The following is a 12530-nucleotide window of genomic DNA, read 5'->3' as shown; positions in this document are numbered from 1 at the left end:
GTTAATATAGAGTATTTGATATCCATATAGTGTGTTAATATAGTGTGTTAATATAGAGTATTTTATATCCACATATAGTGTGTTAATATAGTGTGTTAATATAGAGTATTTGATATCCATATAGTGTGTTAATATAGTGTGTTAATATAGAGTATTTGATATCCATATAGTGTGTTAATATAGAGTATTTGATATCCATATAGTGTGTTAATATAGAGTATTTGATATCCATATAGTGTGTTAATATAGAAAATTTTATATCCATATAGTGTGTTAATATAGAGTATTTGATATCCATATAGTGTGTTAATATAGTGTGTTAATATAGAGTATTTGATATCCATATAGTGAGTTAATATAGACAATTTTATATCCATATAGTGTGTTAATATAGAGTATTTGATATCCATATAGTGTGTTAATATAGTGTGTTAATATAGAGTATTTGATATCCATATAGTGTGTTAATATAGAGTATTTGATATCCATATAGTGTGTTAATATAGTGTGTTAATATAGAGTATTTGATATCCATATGTGTTAATATAGAGTATTTGATATCCATATAGTGTGTTAATATAGTGCGTTAATATAGTGTATTTGATATCCATATAGTGTGTTAATATAGAACATTTTATATCCATATAGTGTGTTAATATAGTGTGTTAATATAGAGTATTTGATATCCATATAGTGTGTTAATATAGAAAATGTTATATCCATATAGTGTGTTAATATAGAGTATTTGATATCCATATAGTGTGTTAATATAGTGTGTTAATATAGAAAATTTTATATCCATATAGTGTGTTAATATAGAGTTTTTGATATCCATATAGTGTGTTAATATAGTGTGTTAATATAGAGTATTTGATATCCATATTAATATAGTGTGTTAATATAGAGTATTTGATATCCATATAGTGTGTTAATATAGTGTGTTAATATAGAGTATTTGATATCCATATGTGTTAATATAGAGTATTTGATATCCATATAGTGTGTTAATATAGTGCGTTAATATAGTGTATTTGATATCCATATAGTGTGTTAATATAGAACATTTTATATCCATATAGTGTGTTAATATAGAGTATTTTATATCCATATAGTGTGTTAATATAGAGTATTTGATATCCATATAGTGTGTTAATATAGTGTGTTAATATAGAGTATTTGATATCCACATATAGTGTGTTAATATAGAGTATTTGATATCCATATAGTGTGTTAATATAGTGTGTTAATATAGAGTATTTGATATCCACATATAGTGTGTTAATATAGAGTATTTGATATCCATATAGTGTGTTAATATATAGTGTGTTAATATAGAGTATTTGATATCCATATAGTGTGTTAATATAGAGTATTTGATATCCATATAGTGTGTTAATATAGTGCGTTAATATAGTGTATTTGATATCCATATATTGTGTTAATATAGAGTATTTTATATCCACATATAGTGTGTTAATATAGGGTATTTAATATCCATATAGTGTGTTAATATAGAGTATTTGATATCCATATAGTGTGTTAATATAGTGTGTTAATATAGACATATAGGGCTATATTTTAACGGTCTGAAACGGAAGTGTCTTTGCGCAAAACGCAAGTCACTTTGTGGGCGGATCTTGGGCGCTGATGCTATTTTACCGGCGGGATATTTGACTGTTGCGCCAGGCGCAAATCTAAAATGGGGTGGTCTGAAGTAGCTACATTAATCATGGGTGTGGTTTGGGCGTAACGTGCAATAAACCAATCAGGTCGTCATCTCACATTCCCTTTAACAACAAGCACGCTTGTTAGAACTGTCAGCTATTGATTAGCAGAGTTAGGAACTGTCAGCTATTGATTTTTCCTCTTGACAAAATGTAATACAGAATTGTCACAAAGACATACTTTCCAATGTTTTGGGATCACTCTCACTGAATCACTAGATTATTAATGCATGGTTATATTTTTGCTATGTAGGCTACAATGTAATCTAACATTACCTCTCTATAGACAATGCATATCTTCTGTCAGTTAATCTCTTCTCTCCCGTGCTGCCGCTGGGGCATTTGGGTTAAATGGCATCGGCATGCAATTCAACATCACGTCTCCTTAAGTCATCTAATATTTCCTAATTTATGTCATCAACACATCCGTGATTCGTGAAAATGTGTACGCTAGATTTCACATCTTAATGGACACCACACTGTTTTCCCTCGAGTGGTAATATTTTTCTCTGAAATTATGTATGGTTTACCGAAATGGGAACTATGTTGTATACTGTAGATGAGTGGAGCAAAGTGTGCGTTGCGCAGCACAGGCGGCCTGTGAGAAACAAAGGATAGAGGGAACATAAAGCTTGGAGTTATTTCAGATGGGCTACAACAAGGTAGGCAAAATTCTGGTTAAAACCTTAGCGCAGCTGGAATAATGCTTAGGCTGATGTTAAAGCGCACGCAATGTTTAAAGGAGAATTCCGGTGTGATATTGACCTAAAGTGTATTGAAACATGATACCGAGTGTGAACGTATGTCTCATAGCCCATCTCGACTTGTCCCCTGCACTCCAAAATCTGGCGCTAGTTAGCCGATGCTACCAACAACTTTTTCAGTAGTGGTGCTTCGGCATCGGGCTAGCCATGCAAATAAATCACTGTTTTACACCCATTTACGAGGCTCAATGTATCTCCACACTTCATTGGTAGACTTCCTAGGGCCCTGACATTTAAAACGAGACATTGAGAACTTTGAAAAAGCACTGGTAGTTTACTTACAAGACGATTTATACAGACAGTATCTTCACGAAGTTTAACGTTTGCAGCCATCTTGAATTTAGTCACGATAAGTCGAGCAACGAGTAAGAATGAACAGGTATGATAAGGGATCAGATTCCAAAAATAATTCAGTGGAAATGCATGGATTCCAGTTTCTTCCAGTAGCAGCAACTGGAATCCATGCATTTCCACTGAATTATTTTTACCTTATTTGGCTCTGGCCTGTACATTTGTCACGCCTCAAAATTTACATACAGACCAGCCCACTGGTGCTCTGAGCCCAGGAACGTGAATGGAGAGCGAAGATGAGACAAACATTAGTTTAGCTGCCTGCTCGTTTACTTCCACAGGAATTATAAAGCAGACAGTTCTTCAAGGATATCGAAAATGAGCCACGGTCGTAAATGCAGTGTTCCAGGCTGAAACTTAGGCTACAAATAAAGCTGAGACTTTCCATAGTCTTCCCAAGGATTCAAAAGTTCGAGGGGCATGGATAATGTTTTTCTACCAGAAGATCCCTGTAAAGTTTGACACTCCGTTATTAATTTGCAAAACATTTCACCGAAGGCAGTTTTCAAAACCTTGTACAGTTAAGCAGGATTTGCTAAGCTGCTGTTACTGAAACGAGGGGCTGTTCCGACCGTAAGGTCATCACAACCGCATGCTGTAAGTATTACTCTGTCGCTAAGCAGTTATTAACCATGCTAACGTGTATCTAGCAAGTAGAATGTGTGATTTAGTTCATTGGCAAGGCTATTTAATTGTCCTGTGTGTCATTCGGATAAAACTAACTAACTGAAGCTGAGTAACACGATAGTTTGGTTGCTAAGCTGTAATATAACCCATACCCATATAACACATACGTTTTTGACGTCAGAAGTGGAAACAACTTCACGTTATCAATTCAAATGATATCTAGTCGATATGTTGAAAACCGTGTTGTCTAGATACAATGGATTTATTTGCACGTTCTTATTTTAGAACATTAGAAGAACGGCAGCATGCCAAACAGATGCCCCAAGTGTGGCATCTTGCGGGGCTTAGAATATTAGCAAATGCTTTTGCTGTGAGAACAGCTTGGTGTGTGCATGCAAAAGTGACTTTCACTTGTGTTACAACATTTCTGTTGTTTGGTTTAGGTTTTACCTAGCAGCCATGCACTTCAATGAGAATGCTGAGTCCCCACAACAGAAGACAGCCAAGGAGAAACTATGTACAGACTTGCCAAACAATTTGTAAGTTTAATAAAATATGTTTTTATTACAAACAAATCAAAATGTGCAACAGTATAGGCACTAAAAAGAACTTATCGATTCACACACAACAGGCTGTCTTAGACCTGATGCTACTGGTGTCAAAATCAGGGCCATACAATTTGTTTATTGTACAGTATACAGCCTACAATGCACTGTATTACAGTATACAATATAAGTCCTCTTTCTTGTCCTCTTCGAGATAATCAAAGACCCTCTTCCTTATTGGGATGCCGTCCAGCGGATTCCTGTGCCCCAGGACTTGTGTGCTCAGCTTGACAGACCTTCCATGGAGGATGCGGTTGCTGAACATGAGTCACGGTTCAGTCGAAAAGGGGTCTGAATCCAACGTACTGCCCTGAAGTATCCGGAAGCTCCCTCCATATGCGTAGCACCACACACGAGGGGATCATGACACGGACGCTTCCTCTAAGGAAACCCCAACTCCTGCTCACAAAAGACCTGTAGGCCAAGTCACTTCATTGCCTGCAACGAGAACAGGGTGGAAAAGCAATTTTTTTTTTACTATTTTACATCAGAGTATCACTGGACGATTGTTGAAAAAAAAAATAAAGTTGATCATTTTGTGGTGTTGATCAAACTGTGTTTTTGCAATATGCTGAACCAATAATGAATGTGTATTGGTTAAAAATATTTTATTTATATACTGTAACTGCTAACACTTGTATCAGATTGTCCTCACCTTTCCATTCCTCTGATTCTCAAACAGCCATGGTCAGCTCTGTAAATATTCATTGCATTTTGCAAAGAATATAGAGGCACAACGGATTGAGGCCATAATGGTCATTCAGGTCAGCTCCTCAGGAACCTGGGTCATTCTTTTAATAACCTGTAAAAACAAACATAATTTCCCTGCTGTTATTTTGTAATTTTGAATGAGCAGGTAGCACAAAGTAGCAAATGTCTCCAGTTTTAGTTACCAGAGTTGTAAGATCACATATTAGGCTACTACATGGAAAGAAGGTAATAATCTCAATCAGATGTCAGCAGGATAGTTACAAGATTACATTACACTGACTGTACCTACTGTATTTTAAACAGTGATATTTATAGGATTTTTGATTATTGTACTCTACTCCATTGTAGCCTACTATGTAAATTGCCCCTTGGGGATAAATAAGTGTTTTTGAATTGACACAAATTGGCCTAGTAATATTTTCGTTGACCTCGTTTCACTTCAGCCATAGGCTACAAACTGCACAGAGCTCCTGCCCAGCTAACTGGACGTCCCGTTGTAAGATCATACATTACTACATGGAAAGAACGTAAAAATCTCGATAATCAGATGACTTAATCAGCAGGATAGTAGTTACGCGAGTACATTAGACCTACTGACACAAACGTAATATTTTCATTGACGCGAGCAGTAGGCTACTCGTTTCACTTCAGCCATAACATTATAGCCTACGAACTGCAGAGCTCCTGCCCAGCTAACTGGACGTCCTGTTGTAAGATCGCATATTACCACTACAATAATGTATGTAACTCCTAATCAGATGACCTATTCACCAGGAGAATATACTTACTGACTAAAACGAGTACTTTCCTTGCAAGCAGCACTCCTTTCACTACAGCATAGCCTGAACTGCCCACGACGGGCTACAAACTTTTCAGCTAGTTTCTAACTGGACATCTTGACAAAAAATGCACAAGGGTACAAGTTGTAAAACATCTGTTTGTGTGCAAATGAATAACTTCTGTTGCTTACAATGCTAAAAACGAACCTAATGCAATGTTTAGCTTAGTCTACGACACTAACGTGCGAGTATTACAGCTAGCTAACTGGGCTACGTGTGGCAAACTCAAGTAAATGACAAAACTTACCACTCTGAAGTAGTCATTTCCAATCTATGGGCGACTGGTTGCTGCTCTATTTCAGATTCTTCCTCTGATTCAGGCTCAAATATGCTGTTCAACACCTATGTCTCCATAGTATTTCCACCTTGGCTGTTTCAGTGAGTGCTGTCGGCCATGTTTGCGTCTTTGCTCCGGAGCTTCGCTAGTTGTAAACCAACCAATCAGCACGCAGTTTATCTAAATATTCATGAGCATACCATAAAAGGAAGAAAACCTCTCGTTTCATTCTAGGGCTTTTAACCAGGTTTGCATTAGGGCGCATAGAACAGCACATATGCCATTTTCAGCCCAACCAATGTTACACACCCTATTCAGAGACCTTAAGGACCAGCACAAAATACCCTATATCATCATTCTATCCTATCACCCCTTTAAGGCAAGGAGATGCAGGTAAGCACATCATTAATGTCAGCCTTCTATTTATTGTCATCAAAACTGCAGAGGAACAGACAAGTTCGTAGGGCGTCTCTGGTGTCTGCAGACATGAGTGTGGCATCTGGCACAATATGCTGTGTGAGGGAGGGACTGACTGGCATCTGGCCCAATATGCAGTGTGAGGGAGGGACTGACTGGCATCTGGCCCAATATGCTGTGTGAGGGAGGGACTGACTGGCATCTGGCCCAATATGCTGTGTGAGGGAGGGACTGACTGGCATCTGGCCCAATATGCAGTGTGAGGGAGGGACTGACTGGCATCTGGCCCAATATGCTGTGTGAGGGAGGGACTGGGGAAATAATAAAGTAATGCAATAATACACTGGGGGGACAAAATAACGTTTTCACAATATTCTATTTTTTTAGACCCACAATCACATCAGCAGTGATGGTTTGCATTGATTTCCGAGGTGTTCACATCAGCAGTGATGGTTTGCATTGATTTCCGAGGTGTTCACATCAGTAGTGACGGTTTGGCCGCTGCAGAGAGAGCTTGTCTGAGGAGTCAGTAAACAGGCCTCAGGAGGTACAGTAGCAGGGGATATGTCGCCACTTAGTGGTGATAACAGAGAACTGCAGCTGCCCTGCTCTCACTCAAATTTATGCAGCAGCAGTATTTTGTGAAAGTAAAAAAATGTGTTATTTGATATGGGAATGTTCTTTCTATTCATCTATGGATTTTAAAGACAATAAGCCAAAACTGTAAATGTAATATAATCAGGGCTTTGAACCGGTTCAAGGAACGAAAACCGGTAACTTTTTGTATTTTACAGGGAACAGAAACGAAACCGGAAACGTTATTATTTTTTATGTTCTGGAACAGGAACACTTATTTAAAAATAATGGTAACCGGTTAATACCGGTTTTATTTCGTTCCTCGTTGCCTAATTAACTAAAAAAAAAAAAAGCAATTATTTTCCTGCGCACGTTACCATGACGGCTGTGGTTCACTTCCTGTGTGACATCACATCAGACATTCGCTGACTGAATGGAGAGAGAGCGGTGGATTACAAAGTCTCCACTCCACATCTTAAATAAGAGGTAAATTACGATCCATCGTTAATTAAAACGCTCATTCCAAACACAATATCAATAGCTATATTTGTCGACTCCACGTTAATGATGGACTAGTGAACATTTGGCTACATGGCCTTTCCCCCGACAGTTGGAATTTGTTGTTGCCCGAGTGGCATAACCACGTGGTTACATTTGTGTGGAAATTCTCTTTTAACAATAAACTACACATTTCAAATAATTGTAGGCCTATTTATTATTATTAATAATATAATAATTATTATTTAATAATGGTTGTAATATTACTACATTTGGTTTAAGTTGGATGAGAAAGATGTGACATAATTCTATAGCATTAAACAGCTGACAGGAACGAAATTAACCGTTCCGGGAACAGTATTTTTTTGTTCTAACCGGTTCGGGAACGTCAATTTATTGGTGGAACTCATAACCGGAAACGTTATAATTCCGTTTCTGTTCGGAACGAACCGATTGGGAAAAAAAAAAAAAAAAAAAAAAAAAAAAAAATTCGGTTCAAAGCCCTGAATATAATATAATCATATCATAAAGGTCACTGTTACGAGACACAGACTCAAGGCACAGAGAAGTCAAGTTCGGAGATTTTACTTGTTGGTTTGCAGGAATTCAAACATAGAAACTGAAAACAGGACTCTTCAATTCTCAGAGGAAGGAGTAGTTTCAAACATAGGAGTTACTGGATCAATTCAAAGGGAAACAAGGCAAGAGTCCAACGATGTCACAGAAATGCAAAGGTCCAAAAGGCAAACACAAAAGTCAACTTAACTCGTGGGTTTCTTCTCTGCAAGATTCAAGCAGCAAGGAGCTGAAGTCCGTGTAGCTCAGTGTGAAGTCAGACAATGAGTGAACAAACACAGGGGTTTACATAGTGCTGGCAATTAGGACAAACGAGGGACAACGAGGGCAGGTGTGGCCTGTTAGTAGACAGGGGAGAGTGAGCGGGAAGCAGTGTTTTCAGTAGAGTCAAGAGTGGGCGTGGTTGATGGAGAGCTTGGTGTGGCTGTGACAGTCACACACCCCATCCTCATCCATGAGACTGACGTGGAGCATGTCACCAGCTTCAAGTTTCTGGGTGTCCACATCTCTGAGGACCTCTCTTGAACACCTCTACCCTGATCAAGAAGGCTCAGCAGCGTCTCTTCTCTGTAAGGGGACCAAAGATGGTCCAACTGTCTCACTAATGTCATGGTTATAGTGTGCTGTGGGAGTGATATCTTTCTGATTAAGCACAGTTAAACTATATGTTCTACTGTTAAAGGAGAACTATGCAGGGCTCTCAAGTGTCACGCATTGAGCGTGACAGTCACTCATTTCGGTCTTTAGTCACGCACTACCGCCACACATTTTATTTCTCACGCAGAAAAACTACTAATATATGCCGCAGCGCCCAAAATTTCTATGGCTGCGCCGAACTTACTGTGGAACAGACAGGGATCAAGCGCGTCTCCCCTGGAGTTCTTAGACGAGTCTGCCACTAATCAGCCAATCAAAAAAAAAGAAAGGGGCTGCACAATAGCCAATCAGAAAATAGTACTATTGTATCTGGGTAAGATTTAACACAACAACCAATGAAAAAAAGCATACCCTGGATTTGTTCACGTGATTCTGCTACCGAAGTTTCGTTCACCCTCAGAGCAATGGAGCTTCGAGCATCACTTTGAGATGAAGTCATCTTTTAATGTTACAACAAATTCACAACTTGTTGGACACAAACAATGACAACTTGACTCCTGTTAGAGAATGTTTCCCAGATAATTAGCATCAGTTGTTCATGTCTGAAACTTAGCCAACAGTTACCTGCTCAGAACACATTTTCGTTATCACACGATGACTGACATATTGTCACATTATCAGGCTTAAAGTGTTCAGGAACCGTGCCTGACGTCCTCATAAATGTCTGATAACTTCAGGCACAGATTATTGCTTTAAGCCAGGGGTCTCAAACACCTGGCCCGCGGGCCAAATGCGGCCCGCGTCCGGCCCAATTCCGGCCCGCGACGTATGTCAAAATAATAATGTAATCCGGCCCTTGAGACTATTTTTAATTGCGACAAACAACGATACTGATTAAAATAGTCGATAGTTCCAAGTACGGTGACAAATCTCATTTGTACTCTGCTCCACTATGTGCTAGACATCCAGAGCTTCATTCAAACCCAAAATCGCTGCGCAAAGTTTTCAGGAAATACTTGTATTAGGCTACACGCGAGAAACACAAAGACATGCATTTGTAATGAGGGAGGGAAAGTAATCTCATCGCCATCTAGTGGTTGCGTTCCTAGAGTTTAGCGGAGTGCATGGGATTTTTTTTTAGAAAAAATATATCTCGGTGCACATTGGGATCTTAATTTAATGCCTTCCATATGTTAGGCACTGGGGTCACCTCTATTGCTTCAAGTGGTCATACCTTATTTTTAGGATCAGTTGAATTGTTTTGAGTTTTTGTCGTAACACGGTGATAAGGAACTACAGCTGCATGTGACTGCATCTGTCTTTCAAAAATGTCAGGTAGAAAGCAATTAAGCATCCTCTCATTTGCCCTGAGGAAAGCCCCCTAAAAAGTCCAGGTTAGTGGATGCTTGCACAGAGAAGGTGGGGGAAAGGGTAGGCCCATTATTGAATCGTCAGTGTCATGTGTCAAATATTTTCTTCTGCAATTCTGAGCAATTATAAATTATACTTATGCCCCATTTTGATTGTTTTGCCCAATATTGCACATCATACACTTAGGAGGGCATTGCTCCTACATACTTTGGCCTATAATCAAATGCCTGACCTCTTTGGAAAGCTAAGACACTGCAATTTTTGTGTGTGATGTACTGACAGAGTTATCGACAGGGAATGTGCCCCTTGCCTGTCCTCAAAATTTGAGAGCCCTGACTATGCAACATTTTCACAGCCCTTGCTGTCGAATGCGTCATCTGGTTCGACCGTGGAACTCCACAGCGGACTATGCTGCCCCCAAGCGGCTGCAGTTGTACTTACATTTCACCATTCACCATGATCGTGAATGAAGTGTCAATTTTTAACTGGGACCCACTGTACAGGGACAACTGCTCATAACTGGTCTGGAATGGTGTGATTTTGTTGTCTATGCAGAAGATGACATGTTCGTTCAAAGAATATATAGAGATGGCAGAATCATAAAAACAATGAAGGAAAAGGTTGATTACTTCTACTTTTACTTTTATCTACCAATGCTTTTGGCTTAAACAAATCCATTCCATTTACAGTACTTGTTTCAATCAGTTTTTTCAATCAGTTTAGATTTTAGTGTTCATTTTTACAAATCTATACAAAATGCACCTCTCATGTATTCTTCGCAGTCACTTTGTCTGAGATGACATTTTTCAGACTGGAATGTATATAAATTGTTTACCATAGAACATGTCACCTGCAATTTATTAAATTATATATTTTCTTATGTTCATGTGTTCTGAGATTATTCATTCGTATCTAAACACAGTATTGTGTAAGTGCTGCTTGTAATGACCACAGTGAAATACACAATGTGTTGTGAGAGCCTTAAAGAAAGGCTGTGCTATCATTTTATTTTAATTTCATTGTAGCAAAATTATGTATGTGTTCTATATACAGTCAATGGGAACGATTATAACAAACAGTTACAACATTAACAACAACAACAACTACAATATTATTTGAATGCTCTGCCCTCCACAGTACCACTTCAGAGAAATCTTGACACCTCTACTTAGACCAGGCTTTTACAAGTGGACCATTTTGGTAATTTAACAGAAGGCATGCTACTACATAGAGCTGGTTAATATTACCAAACATGTTTAGGGGGATAGCTGTGTCAAAGAATTTGTGCTCCTTCAACCGACGAATTAGCCGCTCAACATGCACCCTAAGGCGTGCGATAGACTGGGTCTCCCTGACCTCGTTTGCTGGCATCTGAGGTCTTCCGGCTAGGAATGCAGGCCTGTACACTTTACAAGGCACACAGTCATCCACCAGGAAGCCTCTGTCCACCATGATTGCCATATCCGGCCTGAGCAGTTTACATAGTCCTGACTCCACAAGGATCTGCTTGTCACTGACTGAGCCAGCAAAGAGGGGAGAAACAAAGGTTACAGCACCATGAGGGGCCATGCCAATCATCCCCTTCAATGTACAATGGGACTTGTAACTGGAATAAACTTTCTGGAGTAAAGGAGAGGAAGGTGTTTGACATCTGAGCTCTGTGCAGTCCAGGATCACTGTAGTGTCTGGGTAATCTTTGAACTCTGCTGGCAAGTACTCACTGATTTTGTTTTGGGGCATCCAAATTCGGTGTGAGCCAAGAACACAAAACAAAAAATTGCTCCACGTCTGAATGATCCTGCTTACAGTAGACTGATGTACCCCATACCGGTCAACCAGGTCTTTCTGCTTCAGTCCCAGGGCAAGGTAGTTCAGGAAGAGGAACAGTTCATCTACTGGCTGTAAAGACTGTGTCTGTACCATTGTTGTACTTTGCCTTGAGTCACCATCTGCAGCTCTTGTTCTGGTCACTCGAACCATGTACTGCAGTGATGGTTCGATGACTTGCCAAAACCGCATCAGGTGGTCATAAGATGAAAATCTGTAAATAACATAAGTAGGGAGCTTTTATTAAATCTACAATTGTACCATGCTCACAGGCCTACATATGGTTAGAGGTGAACCTGAGGTAGGATATAACCTGCAATTGTCTGCATAGGCATTATTTGTTCACATAGTCTACAACAGTAGTCTTATAAATTACGTATGAGAACAACATTTCCCATTCAGTTAGCTATAAGTTGTATGCTTCTGCTTGCTAGCTGTAGTCTAACTGTTACTGTAGCCTACATATTGAGCTGTCATGCAGCGTTGTGAATGATCATACAATGCATAGGCTACGCCTGTGCAAATGCTAATCATCAACAACAGCCATTCTGTCATTTCAGTTTTATGCTACATAGTGTAGGCTATGTTCATTAAAGCTGCAACTTAGACAAATGGACGTGCATACAGGAAAACAAATGCTACATTATGCATTTCTGAATTAAACAGACATAACACTATAGTTTCGCAGGTATTAGTATAGCCTATTAAATTACGAAAAAAGCTAGGTTTACATACCTTGTGTAAAAACGAATGTCTGTGTCCGAGCCACC

General features: G+C 39.0%; 2 long non-coding RNA genes across 2 annotated transcripts; one reads left to right on the top strand and one right to left on the bottom strand.

Moving 5' to 3' along the window:
• Positions 1–2974: 2974 nt before the first annotated feature.
• On the top strand, positions 2975–4360 carry LOC121686350. Its single transcript, XR_006023894.1, has 3 exons — positions 2975–3039; positions 3121–4005; positions 4226–4360. It is a non-coding gene; the product is annotated as an uncharacterized LOC121686350 (long non-coding RNA).
• An 18-nt stretch (positions 4361–4378) lies between these two features.
• LOC121686420 lies at positions 4379–6414 on the bottom strand. The gene is made up of 3 exons (XR_006023952.1): positions 5869–6414; positions 4727–4873; positions 4379–4509 (listed from the first exon to the last, which is right to left on the bottom strand). It is a non-coding gene; the product is annotated as an uncharacterized LOC121686420 (long non-coding RNA).
• Between the last annotated feature and the right edge of the window lie 6116 nt (positions 6415–12530).

Source organism: Alosa sapidissima, chromosome 2, assembly GCF_018492685.1.
Source record: "Alosa sapidissima isolate fAloSap1 chromosome 2, fAloSap1.pri, whole genome shotgun sequence".
NCBI lineage: Eukaryota > Metazoa > Chordata > Actinopteri > Clupeiformes > Clupeidae > Alosa > Alosa sapidissima.
The sequence above is the reverse complement of the archived record's forward strand: the minus strand, read 5'-3'. Positions and strand labels throughout refer to the sequence as shown.